Here is a 17,699-nt window from a genome sequence, read left to right as displayed (position 1 = left end):
ATAAATAAAGTTACACATACATACATACATTCTTGGGACTCAGCAATAGAAGTAAAAAGGAACTACTGTTTAATTTCTGAAACAGCTGTTTTGCTACCAGAAAACAGAAAACAGCTGTCTCCACCCTCTTTAGAATCCTGTTTTGATTGTAGAAAACAAACAATCTTCTGTATGACATATGTGAAACAATATGAGAACAGCACCGTTCATGAACAATTCTGACAAATCTTCAGGTTTGTTTATGCATGTGTGACCCCTTCAATTTTTATGATGTAGCTGATAATTATCTAGTGTAATCTCACCAGAACTAATTGCCGAAAACAAACTGGACTGACCAGTGCCCCTTATGTATAGGTTCATGGTCCAATTCTATCAGCACAGGCCCATTTTCCCTGCTCTAAATGATCGGAGTTACTTGCCATTGGTTGGTTAGTTAGATCAATGCAATTTGGCCTTTCACATGTGCATCCAAAGTGTACTACCATCTGGCTAGTCATGTCTGCTTTTCCCCTCTTAGCTTCTGTGGCCACCTTTAGTCCAAAACCCCCACCTGACCAATACAGTAGGTTATTGGCCTGAGTATAAAGCAAAATCAATGGCTTTGCCAAGCTTCTCTTGATGGGTCCTTATAGACTCTAATGTGATATGATCCATGGATCCTAGTAAAAATTAATGGTGGTCAAGAGTAGATGGCTTAACGTGAAATGCAATCTGATCCAGACCACTATATTATTTAAGGAGTGGGTTATATTCGACATAAAGAAGAGGTACTTTGAGCCCCAGTGAGCATTTTTCAGCAAGTTCAAAAGCTGACGCTTCCACAACCACAACTATGGTTTGAATAAACTGATCAAGAAAAGGGGTTTGAACTTTATTCAAAAAATTTTTTTTCCTTTAGCACACATAAGATTTGCCATTTTTTTAAATTCTAAAGAGCATAATGAAACGCTATGCATCATGTGTTGTGGTGAAGTTTATTTTCTAATGGTTAGAGATCAGTGCTTCTGATGAAATTGTAATTGAAAAGGCCAAGAAATCACACATGTTCCCACAAATTGACTAGACAGCCATGAACTACGTTGATCTACGTGAAACTCAAATCTTTACAAAAGAACTGCTTTATTGTTTTAGTAATAAGAGCTTCAACGAATCAGTCTTCGATTATCATTCCAATAGAATAGTAAGTAGGATAAATGTGGGATTTTAATATTAAAACAATCTTCCATACATTTTAAAGGTCTGCCCCTAGAAACACACATCACCTATATCCAAAGAATAATGATAATTCATGATTTTGGTTATAAAACAAAGGGAAGTTGGCATGACACAAACATTACTGTAGCATACAGGTTTGGTTCCAGTAATAATCCAAGCAAAGGCTTTAACACATTTAAGATGATTCATAGAGCCCAAAATGCATTTATGAAGTTATGTTGCATATACTTGAAATTACAATATTTTAGACCTTAATTTTTATACCAAATGCTGCTGTCCTTTTTCAGCAAGCAGTCATGTAAAACTAAATATCATGAACAGTTACTAAGAAATACTGTATATATCAGTAATTTACTGAAGAAAAACAAATCAGGGGAAATTTCAAATTTCATTTTTAAAGAAAATCGCTTGGCAGAAAAACGTGGTTTTATGGTTTGCTGAGATGAGGTACAGCTAGGTGTTTTTCAAGGACAGAAGGAGAGAGAGAAGGAAATATGACACATCTTCAGATGTTCTTTAAATATATATGCACTGGTTAAACAGTAAGTATATGCTTTTTACTACAGGAGAAAATCAACTCCTTGCATGGAAGTTATTAAAAGGATCTTTCACACGAAGGCAAACCACCCTTTAAACCTCAGATACTGTGACAAATGGCTGGGCTTGCATTTAGTGTCTGTAGGAATTTTTGGAAGCTAAATTTGGAATCAAATAAAATTGACACAAAAATGATTCAAATAAGAATTGTATATCAGGGGCCATATACAGTATACTTAAGTCATGCATCTTCAGTGCTCTTAGCACAAACTAAATGCATATTAAAAACAAATACAATTAAAATACAACAAAGCAAAACATAATTATATACATTTACACTTATTCCCAAACGTAAAAACATAGCAGATTAGGTTAATAAACAGACCCATGCCCATCAAGTTCAATCCTTTTGTCTAAGTGAGCCTATCTAACTGTTATATGACTATAAAGATTTTCATTCATCAAGGTCATGGTATACCTTGTATAAGTAGATCTAAAGCAACTGGACTTAGTAAGTCCATATACTAGATATCTTACTGCTAGTTTAATCAAAGAAAGGTGGATTTTTTATTCTTAACAAAATCATCCTACCATTTCTTGGAACTTTCTAATGTTTCTGCTGGTACAACCACTTCATGAAGAGACATCAAAGCTCTCAATAGTGATGATCAGATTTTTGGGATTTGAAGCAAAATTCTGCTTTTCTCCATCAGCTAATTTTTTCACGAAGCGCCCAGAAAATTTTGCCGCAGAAAATTCGAGGTTGTGTCAAAAAATTTCGCAGTTGCGTCAAAAAATGTCATGTGTGTCATATAAATGTGTTTTGCTGATTTTTTGTCATTTCATTAATTTTTCAGAATTTTTGCAAAGCAAAACAGGACAGGTTAGTTCATCACTAGCTCTCACTGTAAAAAAATTATTTTTGTGTCTTAAATTGAAATCCCCTTTACTCTAAACTCAATGAATGTCATTGCGTCAATTGGATATCTGCTATTAAATAAAGTATCAGAGACTTTTTGTATAGTGAGCAAAATTCACCTTAAATGTTTGTTCTCTAGTGTAAACATCCAGAACTAGGCCAGCCTTTCTTCATAACTGCGAACTTTAACTAATAGTACTAAAGATGAAACTAGACTGAATATTCTACATGGGCCTTACTAGGACTCTGTAAGGGGAAGAATTAACCCTCTCCCCCTGTGAATCTATACAGGACGTACAGGGCAATATCTTGTTGGCTATCTTGTTGCTGCTTACTGAAATTGCTTTCTACAGTAAGTTTATTATCCACAACTACCCCTTCCTTACTTACTGCCATTTAGAGAATAGTTGACTTGGCTTGATTTTTCTTGCTTATTTCTAAATACTAAATGCTTAACTTTACAATAAACTTAGTACCCCAGTTATCTAATCAGCACCCCATTGAAAACTCTGCATAAAGTAGAAAAAGCACCATTAACAACATGCCTCTTTGTACATGATCCTTTTGCCAGGACACACAACATTACCAAGACCATCAGTTTTAAGTTTAGAAAGCAAACAAATAAATAAGTTGAGGAGACTGCCTTATACAGACAAAAGCAAACAAAAGGAATTCTGGGAATGAATTCCAAAACTCTTAAAAAATCCCATTTACATGGGTTTATCCTATAGGCTACAGTTCACCCACTGGGTTTAAAGCTGAAGCCAGGATAATAGCTGAACAGATTCCCAACTACGGACCGGTTTCGCCTTTCTTGAGGCTCATCAGTGTAGTGCAGGGTTTTCTGACCAGCTTAGGTAGAGTCACCATGTGGTTCTACAAACAAATAAATAAGGTTGAGGAGACAGCTTTAAACCCAGTGGGTGAGCTGTAGCCTATAGGATAAACCCATGTAAATGGGATTTTTTTAAGAGTTTTGGAATTCATTCCCAGAATTCCTTTTGTTTGCTTTAAGTTTAGAAAGCAAAATTTAATGCAACACTGTATAAAAAGCTGTGGCCAAATCCAAGTAGATCACATCTACTGCAATCCCCACTGTCCAACTTACTTCATAACTAAAAGCAATTACATTTGTTTGACATTATCTGTCCCTCATAAAGTGATGCTGATTAGTACTTATAATGCCATTCTTCAGAATATTATCTTGAATGTGATCCCTTAACATAATTTCAAATAACTCACCCACCACAGGTGGCCCCATAATTTTCATGTTAAGAACATAATCCCTTTTTAAATTGAATGAGCTTTCCTCCAATCCATAGGTATCATACCAGATGAAAGGAAGTCTGATAAAAGTTTACTGAAGTAAGCTTATAAAGTACTCGATGGTGTGTCTTATCTGGCCCTGGGCCCTTGTTCATATTACATTTAAATGCCATATTCTCTGTAAACCAATGAAAAACTTGTTTGAACTGATAAACAACTTCTGGGAGTGAGTCCTGAAACTCGGGCATCTCTATTTCATACAGAGAGGAAAATAATAGATTATGCACATTTGCTTTTTGAAAGTCCCCTATACAAATGTCCATCCCTTAATGAGAACACTCTTAGCCTGCATTTTATTACAGCTGATAAAATACTTTATACATTAAAATACTTTTGGGATTACACTTTGTGCATGAAGCAGTCAGTTCCTGATATATTTTTCTTTTTTTGATTGATTTGATTAATAACACTGATATTGTAGTACAGTATATTGTAATATTTATATGTTGTATTATATAGAAGGGTCTGTCCCTTTAGACGTGGAATTTTTAAGACTCATCAATGCCAATGATTGCCAATTCTCTTTCAGTGCCATTAACTCCAGCTGTTCAATTTTAGTAGCTAAACATACATTTAATACTGGTCACAGTTTTTATATGTTGGATATATAACTTCTTTTCCTCTGTGCCACATATGCTATGCCAACCCGCCACTCTATCCCCATTTTCACTTATTATGCCCAGATCCTGATCTACCCCATCCTCTGCAGAATTTCTCACCACTCCCTCCCCCCAACCTAGTTTAAAATTGCCTCTAGTTTTCTAGCCATCCTCTTTCCTAAAACAGCTGCACCATCACCATTGAGGTACAACTAATCTCTGGCAGTGGGCTTGCAGCTGATGAAAAAATCACCCCAGTTGGACCTGTCTGTAAATTTGTTTTTTTGACTAAGTAAATTTGACTTTTAGAGCTGTATCTGTGCTATTAAACAGCAGCTTTGGGTGCATATTTGACTTATGCCCATATTTTCTTAGTAAGGGTTACATTTCCTCATTCTGTTGATGTTGATGTCAGTGTTGATGATGAACCACGCAGTCCAGGCAATACATCCAATGGACCCATGAAGTAGAACCCAAAACATGAAAAGGTAAAAAAAAGACAATATATTTTTCATCTCGAGTCTGGACCTATAGATGCTCATATCATATGTAGCAATGGACTGTTTTGGTTTTTGGTGGACTCGCTTTCCCTATATTTTGCACTCAAAGGAAGAATTTCTTCATTTAACCTCTTTGGACCAAGCAGATGAATAATCTTTTACCTAGAATGATCTGAGAACCAACAATTTTATTGAGCATTGTTTGCAGAATAACTTGCCCATTTACCTGACAAGTAAAGGAGGTATGCATGATTAGTTTGTTTAGACAGCTGTCAAATTTCCTGTTCACCGTGTGACTTCCTGCACTTAATATTAAAGGACATGTCAAACCAAAAAATACTTTTTTGCCTAATAAAAGAAATACATTTATTTATGTTTAAATGTTTAGTGCTTTAAATGTTATTTGTAAAAAACGCACGACAAATGTGTTTCATGAATTTTCATTACTAATTATAATTAATCAACAAATCGTTTATATTATGTTAAGTGACCTGTTAAAGAATCTCACCAAACTGGATTATTCATATCAGTAAATATTTCCCTTTTACATCCTTTCCCTTGATCCACCATTTAGTGATGGGCTGTGTTCTCTCTCAGAGACCACCTGACAGGAAGTGATGCAGCTCTAGCAGTAACAGGAAGTAATGTGGAAGCAAAAGACAGAACTCTATCCATCAAGTGTCTGATGTGGCCTAGCGTGTATGTGTGCCTTGGAGTTTCCAATGACACATACTACTAAAAAAGTATATTTTTATGAAAATGGTTTATTTAGATGAAGCAGAGTTTTACATATGAGCTGGTTTATGCAATATATTGTTTTGGGGGGGGTATAGTTTTCCTTTAAAATGGCTGCTTTCAACAAAGCTTGCCAATACTCCACTAAACATAGCACTTTCACCATCACCTTCATCATCATCATCATCATCATCATCTTGGTGGCAATACATACAAGTAATGATGTGTGGATCAGGAAAAGCTCAACCTGCACCTAAAAACTTTGTGATTGTATTGATCCACACCTTACTAGTAAACTTGTCTCTCAGCTTTGTACACTACTTCTGCAAACAGTTGCAATACAGAGAATACTCAGGAGAAACAGGAGTACAGTATACTTACACACAGGGTCGGACTATAGGGTGCAAGGCCCACTGGGGCACCCCTAACCCCCCCCCCGCAGTGGCCCCCTCCCGACGTCCTACCCTGAATGCGCGTATGTGCAAGACATTGGCAGCCAGGGGAAGCGGCAACAGGGTCGGGTCAGAGCCACTGGGGCCCACCAGGGCTGGGGCCCGTCAGATATTTTCCCGGTGTCCCGGCAGCCCAGTCTGGCCCTGCTTACACAGTCTAACTCACACCCAACCTGAACGGCTGCCCTAATTTCTACACTGTCTGACCCATGGGTTTCGGGTTAACCCTTACATCACTAAGCAATGAATATTATACATTAAAATGGAGTCAGTCAAGGCATTTGAGTTATAGCTCCATAAAACAACAAGGGAAGTAAGTTAAAGTAAAAGTAGCATGAAATCCATTATCTAATACAGTCTACCTTTATAGAAACTCTAATTATAACAATTATTTAAAAATACCCCACACAAATTTTAGTGGAAAAATTAGCCTTATCTAACATGTTCAGCTAGAATCGACATTGTTATCCCAAAGACCCACAAATTGATTTTATCCTTAAACTTTCAAAACAAATGTTCTGCTGTTTGTAAAAATGGATTCAAATTAAGATAGGGAGGCAGCTAAAGTGATAACTGCAACTTACTTCTCTGGTGTATAGCATTAAAAGATACAGAGATTACGCTTCCTACCAGGTTTTAAACAATGTATTAAAAGATATAATGGAATCAGGTTGCTGCATATGAAGCAGGTACCAGCAACGACATTTATAAAAGAATATTGTTCTCTGCAGATCAGCCACTATTTGCTTTACAAAACAGCTATATGTAACTGATTTCTAAAGATTCATCTAATGGCAGATTTTGTTTACATTTTGCATTTTTGGCTTCTCTCTGAAGCTTGAGCACTGTATCAAACAGCAATATTTTAAAACCTGCTTTAGCTTATAAGTCTGAACAGAAGCCCCAGCTGCTATACTTCTGCCTTTATAAGGAATTTCCATCAGAGAGAACTTTTACATCAATACATTCCGAAGTCAAATAAAAAATATTTCCAATTAGTTTACATTATTTATTTTCATTTAAAGGGTAACTATCATGAAAGCAAATATTTAAAAGAAGCTTAATCCCAGAAAAAATGTCTAATTTTCATGACTTGGAATACTAACTAACTATTCTGCTCTGGCTGATGCAAAAAATAGTCACAAATTTTTCAAAATGTACTTTGTGACAAAACAACTAAAAATCCAAATCTGACAATTCGGCAGCTATAATTATGTAGAAGTCAAGAGCAGATGTCCCTTCCCTTCCCCAGAGGATCCTTCTAAAGTTTGAAACTTTAGAGGTTTTTGGATTTTTTAAGCCGTTTTTTGTCCACAATTTTTAAAATATAGAAGTTTCAGTGCGACAAGTTGAACTTCATTAATTTTCTGCAATTATTTTCAGTTCAGACTTTTTAGTAAATGTCAGACTTTCATGGAAATAAGTTTATTCAAATTTTTAAAGAGAAAAAAATGAGAAATGTTAGTTTAAGTAAATCTGCCCCTAGTTCATTTAGTGGGATAACTACATATACAGGAGACCTACTGTATCGTAATGCCCCCTACCTGGCGTGGCATGAGCAGGCTGGAAGGAGGGCAGGGAAGGCGGGACTATTTTTACACTACTGCCATAGGCCATGCACCCTCTGTAGCACAGAATTGAAATGGGTCATTTTTAATGAAGTGCAATTTTTTTCAGCAGACATGGATTCGCGGTAAAATTCTACATTTCGCCATTGGCAAAACTGGTGGAAAAATTTGGTGCAAAAAAAATTGCAAGCGCATCAAAATAGTTGCAGTCTATTTCAATCATGCATTACCCGCATTTTGTGCATTTTATGAGTTTGTGAGTTTTCAAGCGAAGCGAAACGGGACAGATTGGCTAATCATTAATCATTTTCAAAGCAAATGGGTGTAAGAATGGTGAAAGCACACATTTCAGCTTTCAGATACTTTAGACTCAGGAAGAATAGCCCAGGGTTCATGTAACTGAGCGATCCTCTTTCTTTCCTCGCCTACCTTCAGAATCCCAGGGCTGGTGCATGCGCAGTAGAGTTACTTTCTTGTTTAAGTTTGACTTTTAGCTCCACTACACAAGCTGTACAAAGGCATAAAAAGGAAGAGGATCGCTTGATTGCAGGTACTCCGAGCAGGTGATGTTTTTCTGGTAACAGGAGCACCAGCCCAGGTATCCGGTAAGTAATGGCAACTTACTGGGGGTGCCTAACATTTTGGCACCCCCCCTCAGTAATCAAGACTTTGCTTCTTCTTTAACATTTCAAGTACTCTAGTTATAATATATCCCACCTGCGGTGTAAAAAATGCACCCCAAATGCGACATTTTCGTCCCAAACTTCTTTCTGCAGACTTTCTCATGTGCAAACAAGAATGTCATTATTCTCCAGCTTTTCTAATCCTCTAACACAAACTCGCAAACTTTACATTTAACTAGGGATTCACGATAAAGTTAAACATTTAAAAAAATACATTAAAAAAAATAAAAACGAATAGCTATCATTTAAAATGAATGTAATAAAATCAGATTTGAACTTGATCCTCTCAAACAATTTGCAGATATTTACCTTAAGTGGTAAAGTGAAGAGTCTGGCACAAATTATTCTAACTGCATGCTAATAGTATCAATTCCTTTAGTTAGTACAAGAGCACTAATACATATTTTCATATCATTTCAATTGAAAAAGGTAAAATGACAGCTCCAGTGAACATTTGAAAGTAAATTTTATCATCAAATAGTCATTACCAAAACTGATCTTAGGGCAGGGAAGATATAGCATTCCACAAGGGTTCCCAGGCCTAAGAGGAAAAGAGGGATGCTAAATATTTATTTTATTTATTTATTTATTTATTATGTATTGATATGTGCATGTCACTGACACTCCTTACAAAATCAAAGATAGTGAGCTCTTGTGCATTTGAGCAGTGTTTAAAGGACTCCCCACAGTGAGACCCATGTATCAATATTCTCATTTTAGTGGTTTTAGAGGTTTTTAAAACTGAATAAAAACTCATTTTCTCTAAAAATTCGAATAACAAATAATTTATTAAAACACCCTTTTTTAAGAAAAAGGCAGAAAACTGGATTTTTTTTGCACAAACAAAGCATCAAAACCCCCTGAAAACCCTGAAATCCACAAAGCAAAGAAAGAGTGTTTCAATTTGCCTATGACAGATTCCATCGCCTTCTACATGACCGTGGCAGCTTTTAGATTGTATGTATTTTAACTTTTGGATTTCTCACAGTTTTTACGCATTATAAATGGCAAAAAAACGCATTTCCATGGAAAAATCATATTTTTCCAAAAAAATGAATTATTAATTGTGACTCGTGTATATTGTGAGCTTGTTTGCATTTACAAGTTTGCGCACATTATAATTTAGCAAATTCATGGATAATCAAATATGCTGAGACAACTTAGATTGTAAGCTCTACGGGGCAGGGACCTCCTTCCTACTGTGTCTCATACCACATGGCACTTATATATATATTTATTGTATTTATTTATTATATCACTTGTCCTCCCTGTGTGTAATTTTGTATTCTGTAAGATTGTACAGCGCTACGTATCCTTGTTGCGCTTTATAAATAAAGTTATACATACATACATATACTCTGTGGTCCTTTCTTCCCTGGAGGATCCTTCTTTGCATCAAAATTTTAGAGGTTTTCGGATTTTTGATGCTGGTATTTTGTGCAACAATTCAAAAAAGTCGAGGTTTTGGAGCAACAAGTTGAAAATTTTGTGACTTTTCTGCAACTTTTTTCCCGCACATACTTTCTCAGTTCAGACATTTTAGTAAATGTTAGATATATAGAAATATATTTAAATAAGTTTATTTAAATTTTTAAAAAGGGGGAAAAAAGAGAACTGTTAGAGTTTTAGAAAATCTGCCCCTTTGGTTCAGACGAAAGGCTGCAGTGTTTATTATCATAAAATATAACATAAATTAGCATTTACATATATAACATCATAACTTATTGTAACATAACCTACATTACATTAAACAGCAGTAAACAACTCTACCAGTCCTCCAAGAAAACTGTCCCTGAGTCCAGACTTGGAGCTAGGATTTTTTTCTTTTTAAAAATTTGAATAAATTCCCCATCCAAGGTTCTAACCAGGAACCCAGGCCTACCCAGTTACCCCCTCAACTTAGCAACTCCCTATTTTAATGTCATCCTGCCATCCCTGTCAACTGCACCATCACATCCTACAGGGAGGGTGGGAGGATCGCTGTGTTCTTGAAAAAAACTGTTGAGTTTTCTTCTGGGTCCACCCATAAGAAACCCAAACCCCCAAGAACCTTTGGCCTATGGGCTCTCTAGGGAGGGGAACAAAATGGGGGGAGGGACTACCCTCCTAGTACCATCATGCCCTCCTTCCCACCACTTCTCATCAGCAAATGCTTGTTAGAAACTCCTTTGTAAAGAACTGTAAAAAAGATTACTTAGTCCTGTAAAAAGAAATTGATGCAGAAGCATTGCCTTTGTGATATTAAGCTATATATGCTCATGTACATTTCTTGTGACTCTGTAATGCTCTTTTATTCGTATCATTCTCTTATAAACAGTCCTTGTAGCACTGTGATATTTCTTTATGTCTCTTTTATTGGAACCTTACAAAGTATTTTCTTCTGGAACAATGATAAAGCCTTTACCACAGACATTATATGCCATTATGCATGGTTTTAATTTTATTTCCCTGTGGAGGTTTTAATGTGTCCACACTATGTTGAGCTGCTTATATTTTTCTCTTTGATATAGGAAAATATTACCTTCTGATAATAAATTATACTAGGAGCAGCCTGAGGTGACTTGCTGACTGCAAATGCAATAGCTGGATCTTAAAAAGCAACAGGAACAATAATAAGACATTAAGTTGCCTCTAGATCCTTGAACTAAAGACACTAAAAAAGCAAATGGGAAAAAGAGAGTCAGCATTGTGGGGTATTTATCTAGGTGACAAAATTATTTAGCAGTAAATATCCACAAAGTTGTAAATACTGTACAGTTGTAGAAATGTTTTGTTTCAGAGTGTTACAGAATCAATGCAGCATATCTGTATATATACAGTATATATATAAATATATATATATATATATATATATATATTTATATACTTTACACAGCTAATTAGGTCATTATTCTGGCACAGGGCTTTGACTATATCTTGGTATTTTGGGTGGAAAAACTATCTTGTTTGAAACAATAATGCAATCAAACTCCAATTCAAAGGCAACACTATAGTTTACTTCAGACCATGGAACATAGAGCAAATACTGTATCAGTAAAAAGCTTTTTTCTTCCAGAACTGTCACACATATAATAATAGATAATATGCTCCTTCTTTAAATTACTGTATAAAGGATATTAAGAGTGACCTTGGAGTTCTATATCTCTAATAAAAGCACTTGGCCTGCGGCTTTGAGTCTTTATACTTTTGTGGAACATGACTTCTAATATTCTTATAATTTACAGTTGGGAGTCATTATCACATATGTCAATGGCTTGGGAAAACATTTCATATTACACTCATAGCAGATATAAATGTATGAAATACATAGCAATAAGCACCTGCTCTGAGTTCTAGGAAATTACTAGAACTATCCTTAGTTTGATGGCTAGTAATTGTCTCTTTCTGTCATCTTTGGCTCCTTGAGTGCGTGTCTTGCCTGGTGCAGGAGTAGGATTTGGGTATGAACAGCTCCAGACTTGAGCTTTTTTTTATCTGGGATAATCTGGTCTCAGGTATTTTAAATTACTTGCAGCTCTTTGCATCCAGGAAGAAAAATGACTCAAACCATTGCACAAACTGGATGGGAACAGCAAGAGAACTACGTGGCCCAATATGGAAACGCCGTAAAGGAAATGAAGAAAAGCTTAGTGGTCACAGTAGTAGATACAGGTGAGACCCCAAAGTAGGTGCCCTGACATACTTAGTTGATTTATTTCTAAATGTTCTAAATCAACCATGTTCTGGACACAGGCTAAGGGTAAGACAACATGGTTCTCTAATGAAGTTGGTGTTTGATTATAGGACTTATTTACAAAGAAAGGGGTTGAAAATACCAAAATTTGTCACAACCTGCCATTTGTTTAAGCCAACAGTGCACTTGACCCCTCCCTCCCTGTTCATATAGCAGGCATTAAGTACATGGCACTCTTGGGCCACTGAGAACTGCATTTTATGTATTCTGTATTTGTTATCTAGTGCAAGGTATAGTGTGCAGCTTGTACTGCACTTTGGGTAGCAAACCCCTTATTCACCTATGCATACATAAATGCAGGGCCACTTTAAGGTACTAGCAGGCCCTGGGCAAAATTTAATTAGTGGGCCCCCACTGCCAAAAGAAATGTGTGATAAAAATACCCTTAAAGGAGAAGGAAAGTAATAATAGGTTAACCATTATTCTGCAGAAAGCTTTACCATACCTGAGTTAACAGCCCTAGAAGCTTGCTCTGTTTGTTTAAGATAGCAGCTGCCATGTTAGCTTGGTCTCTGTAGCTTCCTGCTGCTGGTAGCATAGGTCACACTTTCTGATGGGACAGGGAGTAAATTTGTATGCATTCTGATGGGAGGGGGGAGCAGGAGAAGGGAGAGAGCTGGGTAGGAATGAAAGATTTTTCTGAGAGAGGAGATCTAAAACTGAAGTACTTGTATACATCGAAAAAATATAAGATATCCTGTGTTTCTTACTTAGTTTTTACCTTTCCTTCTCTTTTAAGCAGATACATTTTAATATGATAAGCAGTGGCGGGACTACCGGGGATGTGGGTGGCATGATTTCACCTGGGCCCCCCACTTCCTTGAGGCCCACCAGTCAGTCATGCCGACGCAAATCCAGTGAGAAAATTGCATGTGGAGGGGCTTGGCAGCATGGCCTGCATGCTGGTCTCATCAGTACTAGTTGCGTTACTGATAGTAGGGCAGGTAGTGAAGAATTAACCTGTGCTTACTGAAGTAGGCATGATCCCCAGGTTGCCACCCTGGACCAACAGCCCTAGGAGCAGAAAATTACAAAATGGTGATGCCACAAGAAAAAAAGGCAAATCCATTAAAATAACCATTTGGTAGAGCTCTTTCAGTTGATTAAATTGAGTGGTCTATCATCACTGCAGGATGCTTCTGCCAAAAGTTATCCAAGATGAAAATGTGCTAGTGGGCCCCCTATCTTGGTGGGCCCTGGGCAAATGCCCTTTTTGCCTATTTAATAAAACAGCCCTGCATAAATGAGACCTTTTGCTTGTAACTTTTTCAACAGTGCAGACTCTTGCCATAAAACGTCAGTGAACTGCATTGCATGCAATTTGGAATGCTGCTATAATTATAAAATATCAGCCAATTTGTTCAATTAGTATTTAGTCTAATGGTATGTTAATGTTAATTTTATGGATTTTTTTAACTGATTATTAACTGATAATTACATTTTAAAAGGACAGTAACATGTATTATTATTATTATTGGGTCCTATAACAGAAATAGTAAGACATGAATGCACAGAAACCCTGATGCAGGGCATATCTTTAAAGGTCTTTTTATACCTGTCCTCCAAATCTATCAGACTGAAGGAATTTTGCAATGTTTGAGTATAGGGTAACAATAGATAAATCAATGCTTAAGAGCTAAGAACTTTCAATACACAGTATGTATGGTAAAATATATATATCTGATTTACTCTGATAGGGAATTATATTTCCCTAAATTTCTGTCTTGTTGTTTTTACATCTTGATGGTTTTGATTAAAGTTTTCATTGAATAGACCTTGGTGGGAACTTGCATCCACAGTTTACTGTAAGAGGTTGGTGAACCTTATCTGCTCACTATTCTGTTTCCCCCCCTAGGTGATCTCCTTTAGGCAAGGCCTTTGCAGTTTTCATTTGGTTTCTCTGCATAGAAGATCCCATGGAGGAAACTCTTCCTGTGGACTCAAAAAGTCTTTTGGCTTTCTGCTACCTTCTTTGGAGCCACTTTTGAATCTTTTCACTAGTCTGCAGGTAAGACATTGTCACATAATATGGAAATGTTTTGAATAAGCAATATTTGTATAGTATATACAAATATATAGTAGTGATGAGTGAATCTGTCCCGTTTTGCTGTACCGAAAAATTTGCGAAACTTTGGAAAAATTTGCAAAATGGCACACTACTTTGACTCTTCTTACGTGACTGCAACTTTTTTTGACATGACCGCAAATTTTTCACAGCAAAATTTAGCAGCCGGTTCGTGAAAAAATTTGCCGACATTTTGCTGTGAATCAATGCCTGTCGAAAAATTTGCTCATCACTTCTTCTGAAAGAATTTCTTATAGTTGCATCTTGATTGTTAACAGTTTTGGGCAAAGGCTTCCTCTGGCTTTTCCTTTGGAGAATCCAAGCAATAACCTGTCAATTTTTCACAAATCGGTAAGATATCTGGCACAATACACCAACCAATGCACTTTTTTAATAGTGATCATGGTTAAAAGCTCTCACATAAAAATGTGTTCTGTTAAACTGGAGCTGTATTGTCTTATTAAAGGAGAACTAAGCCTAACTAAAGCATTAGGGAAATGTTGTACCTTATGTTTTTGACCTCTGTACCAGCCCAAGGCTTCCACAGCCCTTTAGCGGGGAAGATCTTTGCCTCCAAATATGCCCCAGTAGCTCCCTATCTTCTGTTATGCTGATGCACATGCTCTGTGCTGCTGTCAGTTACTGAGCTTAGGGACAGACTCACAATATACTGTATATATAGAATATAAATGTCACAATATAAGGCTGATTAAAATTAATACAGATTTTTACTACATAGCAGCTCAGAAACCAGTGCAAACCTGTTGGATAATTTGTGATGACCCCTAAGCTTAGCTTCTTAACAACTGCCCAGAGTGAACTGAGCAAGTGAGTGTTGCAGACAAAGGCATATTTAGCCCTATTTATTGTTAGCATTTAAAGCTGGGTCATAGATGTATACCAAAAGTAGTGTTTTACAAAAAGTCTTAAATATAGTTTACCTCTGTATTTAATACCTCTGCTATGTCCTGTCTGCAAGAGGCATGTCACCATTTTAATTAACAAAATTAATTTCAGAGTCTGTTCATTTTAGTTATGGATCCTTTGTCTTTCACAACTTCTGTACTGAATTTTCTTCATCCTAGTATTTTTATTCAGAAAGTTATAGGTACGTCTTAAGTAGAATCTATTCAGTTTACTGCATGCCTAAACAGCAGTGGTGGGGTAACTACCAATACAGCAGGCCTTGCAGTAGAACTGTCCTCATCTCTAACTGCTTATATTGTGCATCTGTAAGCAGGTGCCTTAGTGTTTCATGTTAGAGGCTAGGCAAATTAATCACATTTAAAAATCAGCCTCATATTGTGTGTACCATTACACACTAAAATATCTTTCCAAAATTGTTTGTTGCTATAGTTCTTGCATTTAGCAATAAACCAATTCTAGAACTAGTAGACTAATATGCTGTTCTTTAGAAATTTATTATTTGTTAAATGTTGTGTGTGATCAAAAGTGCACCATAGAATAGGTTATTTTACTGTATTTAGAAGGAGGAGGAGGAAGTTTCTGGGTTCATAGTACACCTGCCTGCACGTTAAATGAAACTTATCTCCACTATTTAAAAATCTATAGACAGTGGAGATGCAGCCCATATAAACAATGTTACTAAGCAAAGAAGAAGCATTCTATGAAGCATGAACTGAAGATAAAAAAAGCAAATGACATTTCATGAATATTAATTGAGGAAACTGCATTGAGACATTTTGGGTACAGTCCAGCCTGCAACATGTGGCCATGGACTCATAACCATGTTAATGATAAACTAAAACAATTTAGTAATAGATACCCTTAAATAGTTTAAGAACTATCAAAAACAGCATGCACCCAAAACTAATTTTTAGATTTGACTCTCTATTCACTGTCATGAAACTTCCAAGGGGCCTGCCCCACATCTTGGGAGCTTTTGTTTTACAGCAACCCTGTTTTTAAGCAGCCCTGTCTGTATATCTATCTATCTATTTATCTATGTTCTATTACCTCTTCATTTATCTCTCATATCTATTTAGGACCAACCTGAGGAGCAGAACCTGACCAATTCCAGGAAATCACACCCAGCTGAAGATGAAGCTTTTCTCAGAGTTCAGCCTAAGAAATTATGAGAAACAAAAGACATTCTTACACAAATTTATTTTGACTAATTCTCCTCAACATAGGTCTCTGATTCTTTCTTAAAAATGTGCTTTGTGTACTGTATCTCATACCTTACTGGTACCACTAATCAATATAACTAAATTATATTAATACAGAACAGAGCCTCGCTTCTCTTTATTTACCATTTTAACTATGATTGTTTAAATGTTACATTTTTGACATCAGAGAGTTCTGGGGTAGTCTGCAATAGTGTCAAATAATTAAGCAGCTGTGATAAAAACATTAGTGTTGTAGAGGGGTGTAGTCCCACCACTAATTGTACGTCCTTTCTCTCTTCTCATTCTAATTAACCCCTTATGGGGTCCTGCTCCCTCTATTTAATTCTCCTAAGCCTTCAGAGATAGATTAAGACCAAATGTCTTAAATGTAGCTCAAGTCAGGGTAATGACTTGGGGGCCCCCATCTATCCAAGACAGCAAAAGCCTCATATAACTTTTTCCATCTCTTTTACATTACGTACAGCAATTCTTTAAAAGGGGACCCTAGTTTGCATGTGCAACCATATTAATATAAAACCAGTGTTGTCATGACATTCGTTTTTTTCGTAACTTCAATAGCTGGTGTATATAACCACATTGTAAATGCTTTCCAGATGTTGTGCTTAATTTCCTCTGATGTTGATAAGCTTTGGGAAGGGTGGGTGTGCAGTCCCTGATTGGATTTTGGCACAACAACACCTTGACTCATGACTAAAATGCAGTAGACAGTATCCATGAAAACATATTTAAATTCAACTGTCATACTAAAAGACAGGTTTAGTAAATAGCAGAGGGAATGTCCGATTTTTATGTTTCTATGAAAGTGAGACATTTATCACAGCATTTAGTGTTTTGATCAGTGCCAACATCGTTTAGAACAGGGAACCCCAACTTTTTTTTACTTGTGAGCCACCCAAAAAAGTGTTGGTAAGTCACACAAGCATGAAAAAAGTTCTTTGGGGATGCCAAATAAGGACTGTGATTGGCTATTTGGTAGCCGCATGTGGACTGCTGGCCTGCAGGAGTGCTTGGAGTAAAAGTCTCTGTGCTTCCAAAATAGCCTCCAAGCCAGATATTTAAACATGGGCACATAACTTGAGGCCACTGGGAGCAACATCAAAGGGGGTGGTGAGCAACATGTTGCTCATAAGCCACTGGATAGGAATGATTGGTTTAGAATATGCTCAACTTTTTTGTCATACTCCATTTTGTATTATGGTTCGCTCCCGCTGAGCTCT

General features: G+C 36.5%; 1 long non-coding RNA gene across 2 annotated transcripts in view; it reads left to right on the top strand.

The window, feature by feature from the left end:
• Window positions 1–16,861, top strand: part of LOC105947250 — a 46,781-nt gene extending 29,920 nt beyond the window's left edge. The window contains exons 1-3 of one of the 2 annotated variants that reach the window (XR_001170680.3): window positions 11,459–12,185; window positions 14,123–14,275; window positions 16,339–16,861. This is a non-coding gene — a long non-coding RNA (uncharacterized LOC105947250). Of the gene's footprint in view, window positions 1–11,458; window positions 12,186–14,122; window positions 14,276–16,338 lie in introns of those variants that run through there. The other variant, XR_004222365.1, reaches the window with a different exon arrangement.
• The last annotated feature ends 838 nt before the right edge of the window (window positions 16,862–17,699 follow it).

Source organism: Xenopus tropicalis, chromosome 4, assembly GCF_000004195.4.
Source record: "Xenopus tropicalis strain Nigerian chromosome 4, UCB_Xtro_10.0, whole genome shotgun sequence".
Taxonomy (NCBI): Eukaryota; Metazoa; Chordata; class Amphibia; order Anura; family Pipidae; genus Xenopus; species Xenopus tropicalis.
This window is presented reverse-complemented; position numbering and strand designations above follow the sequence as displayed.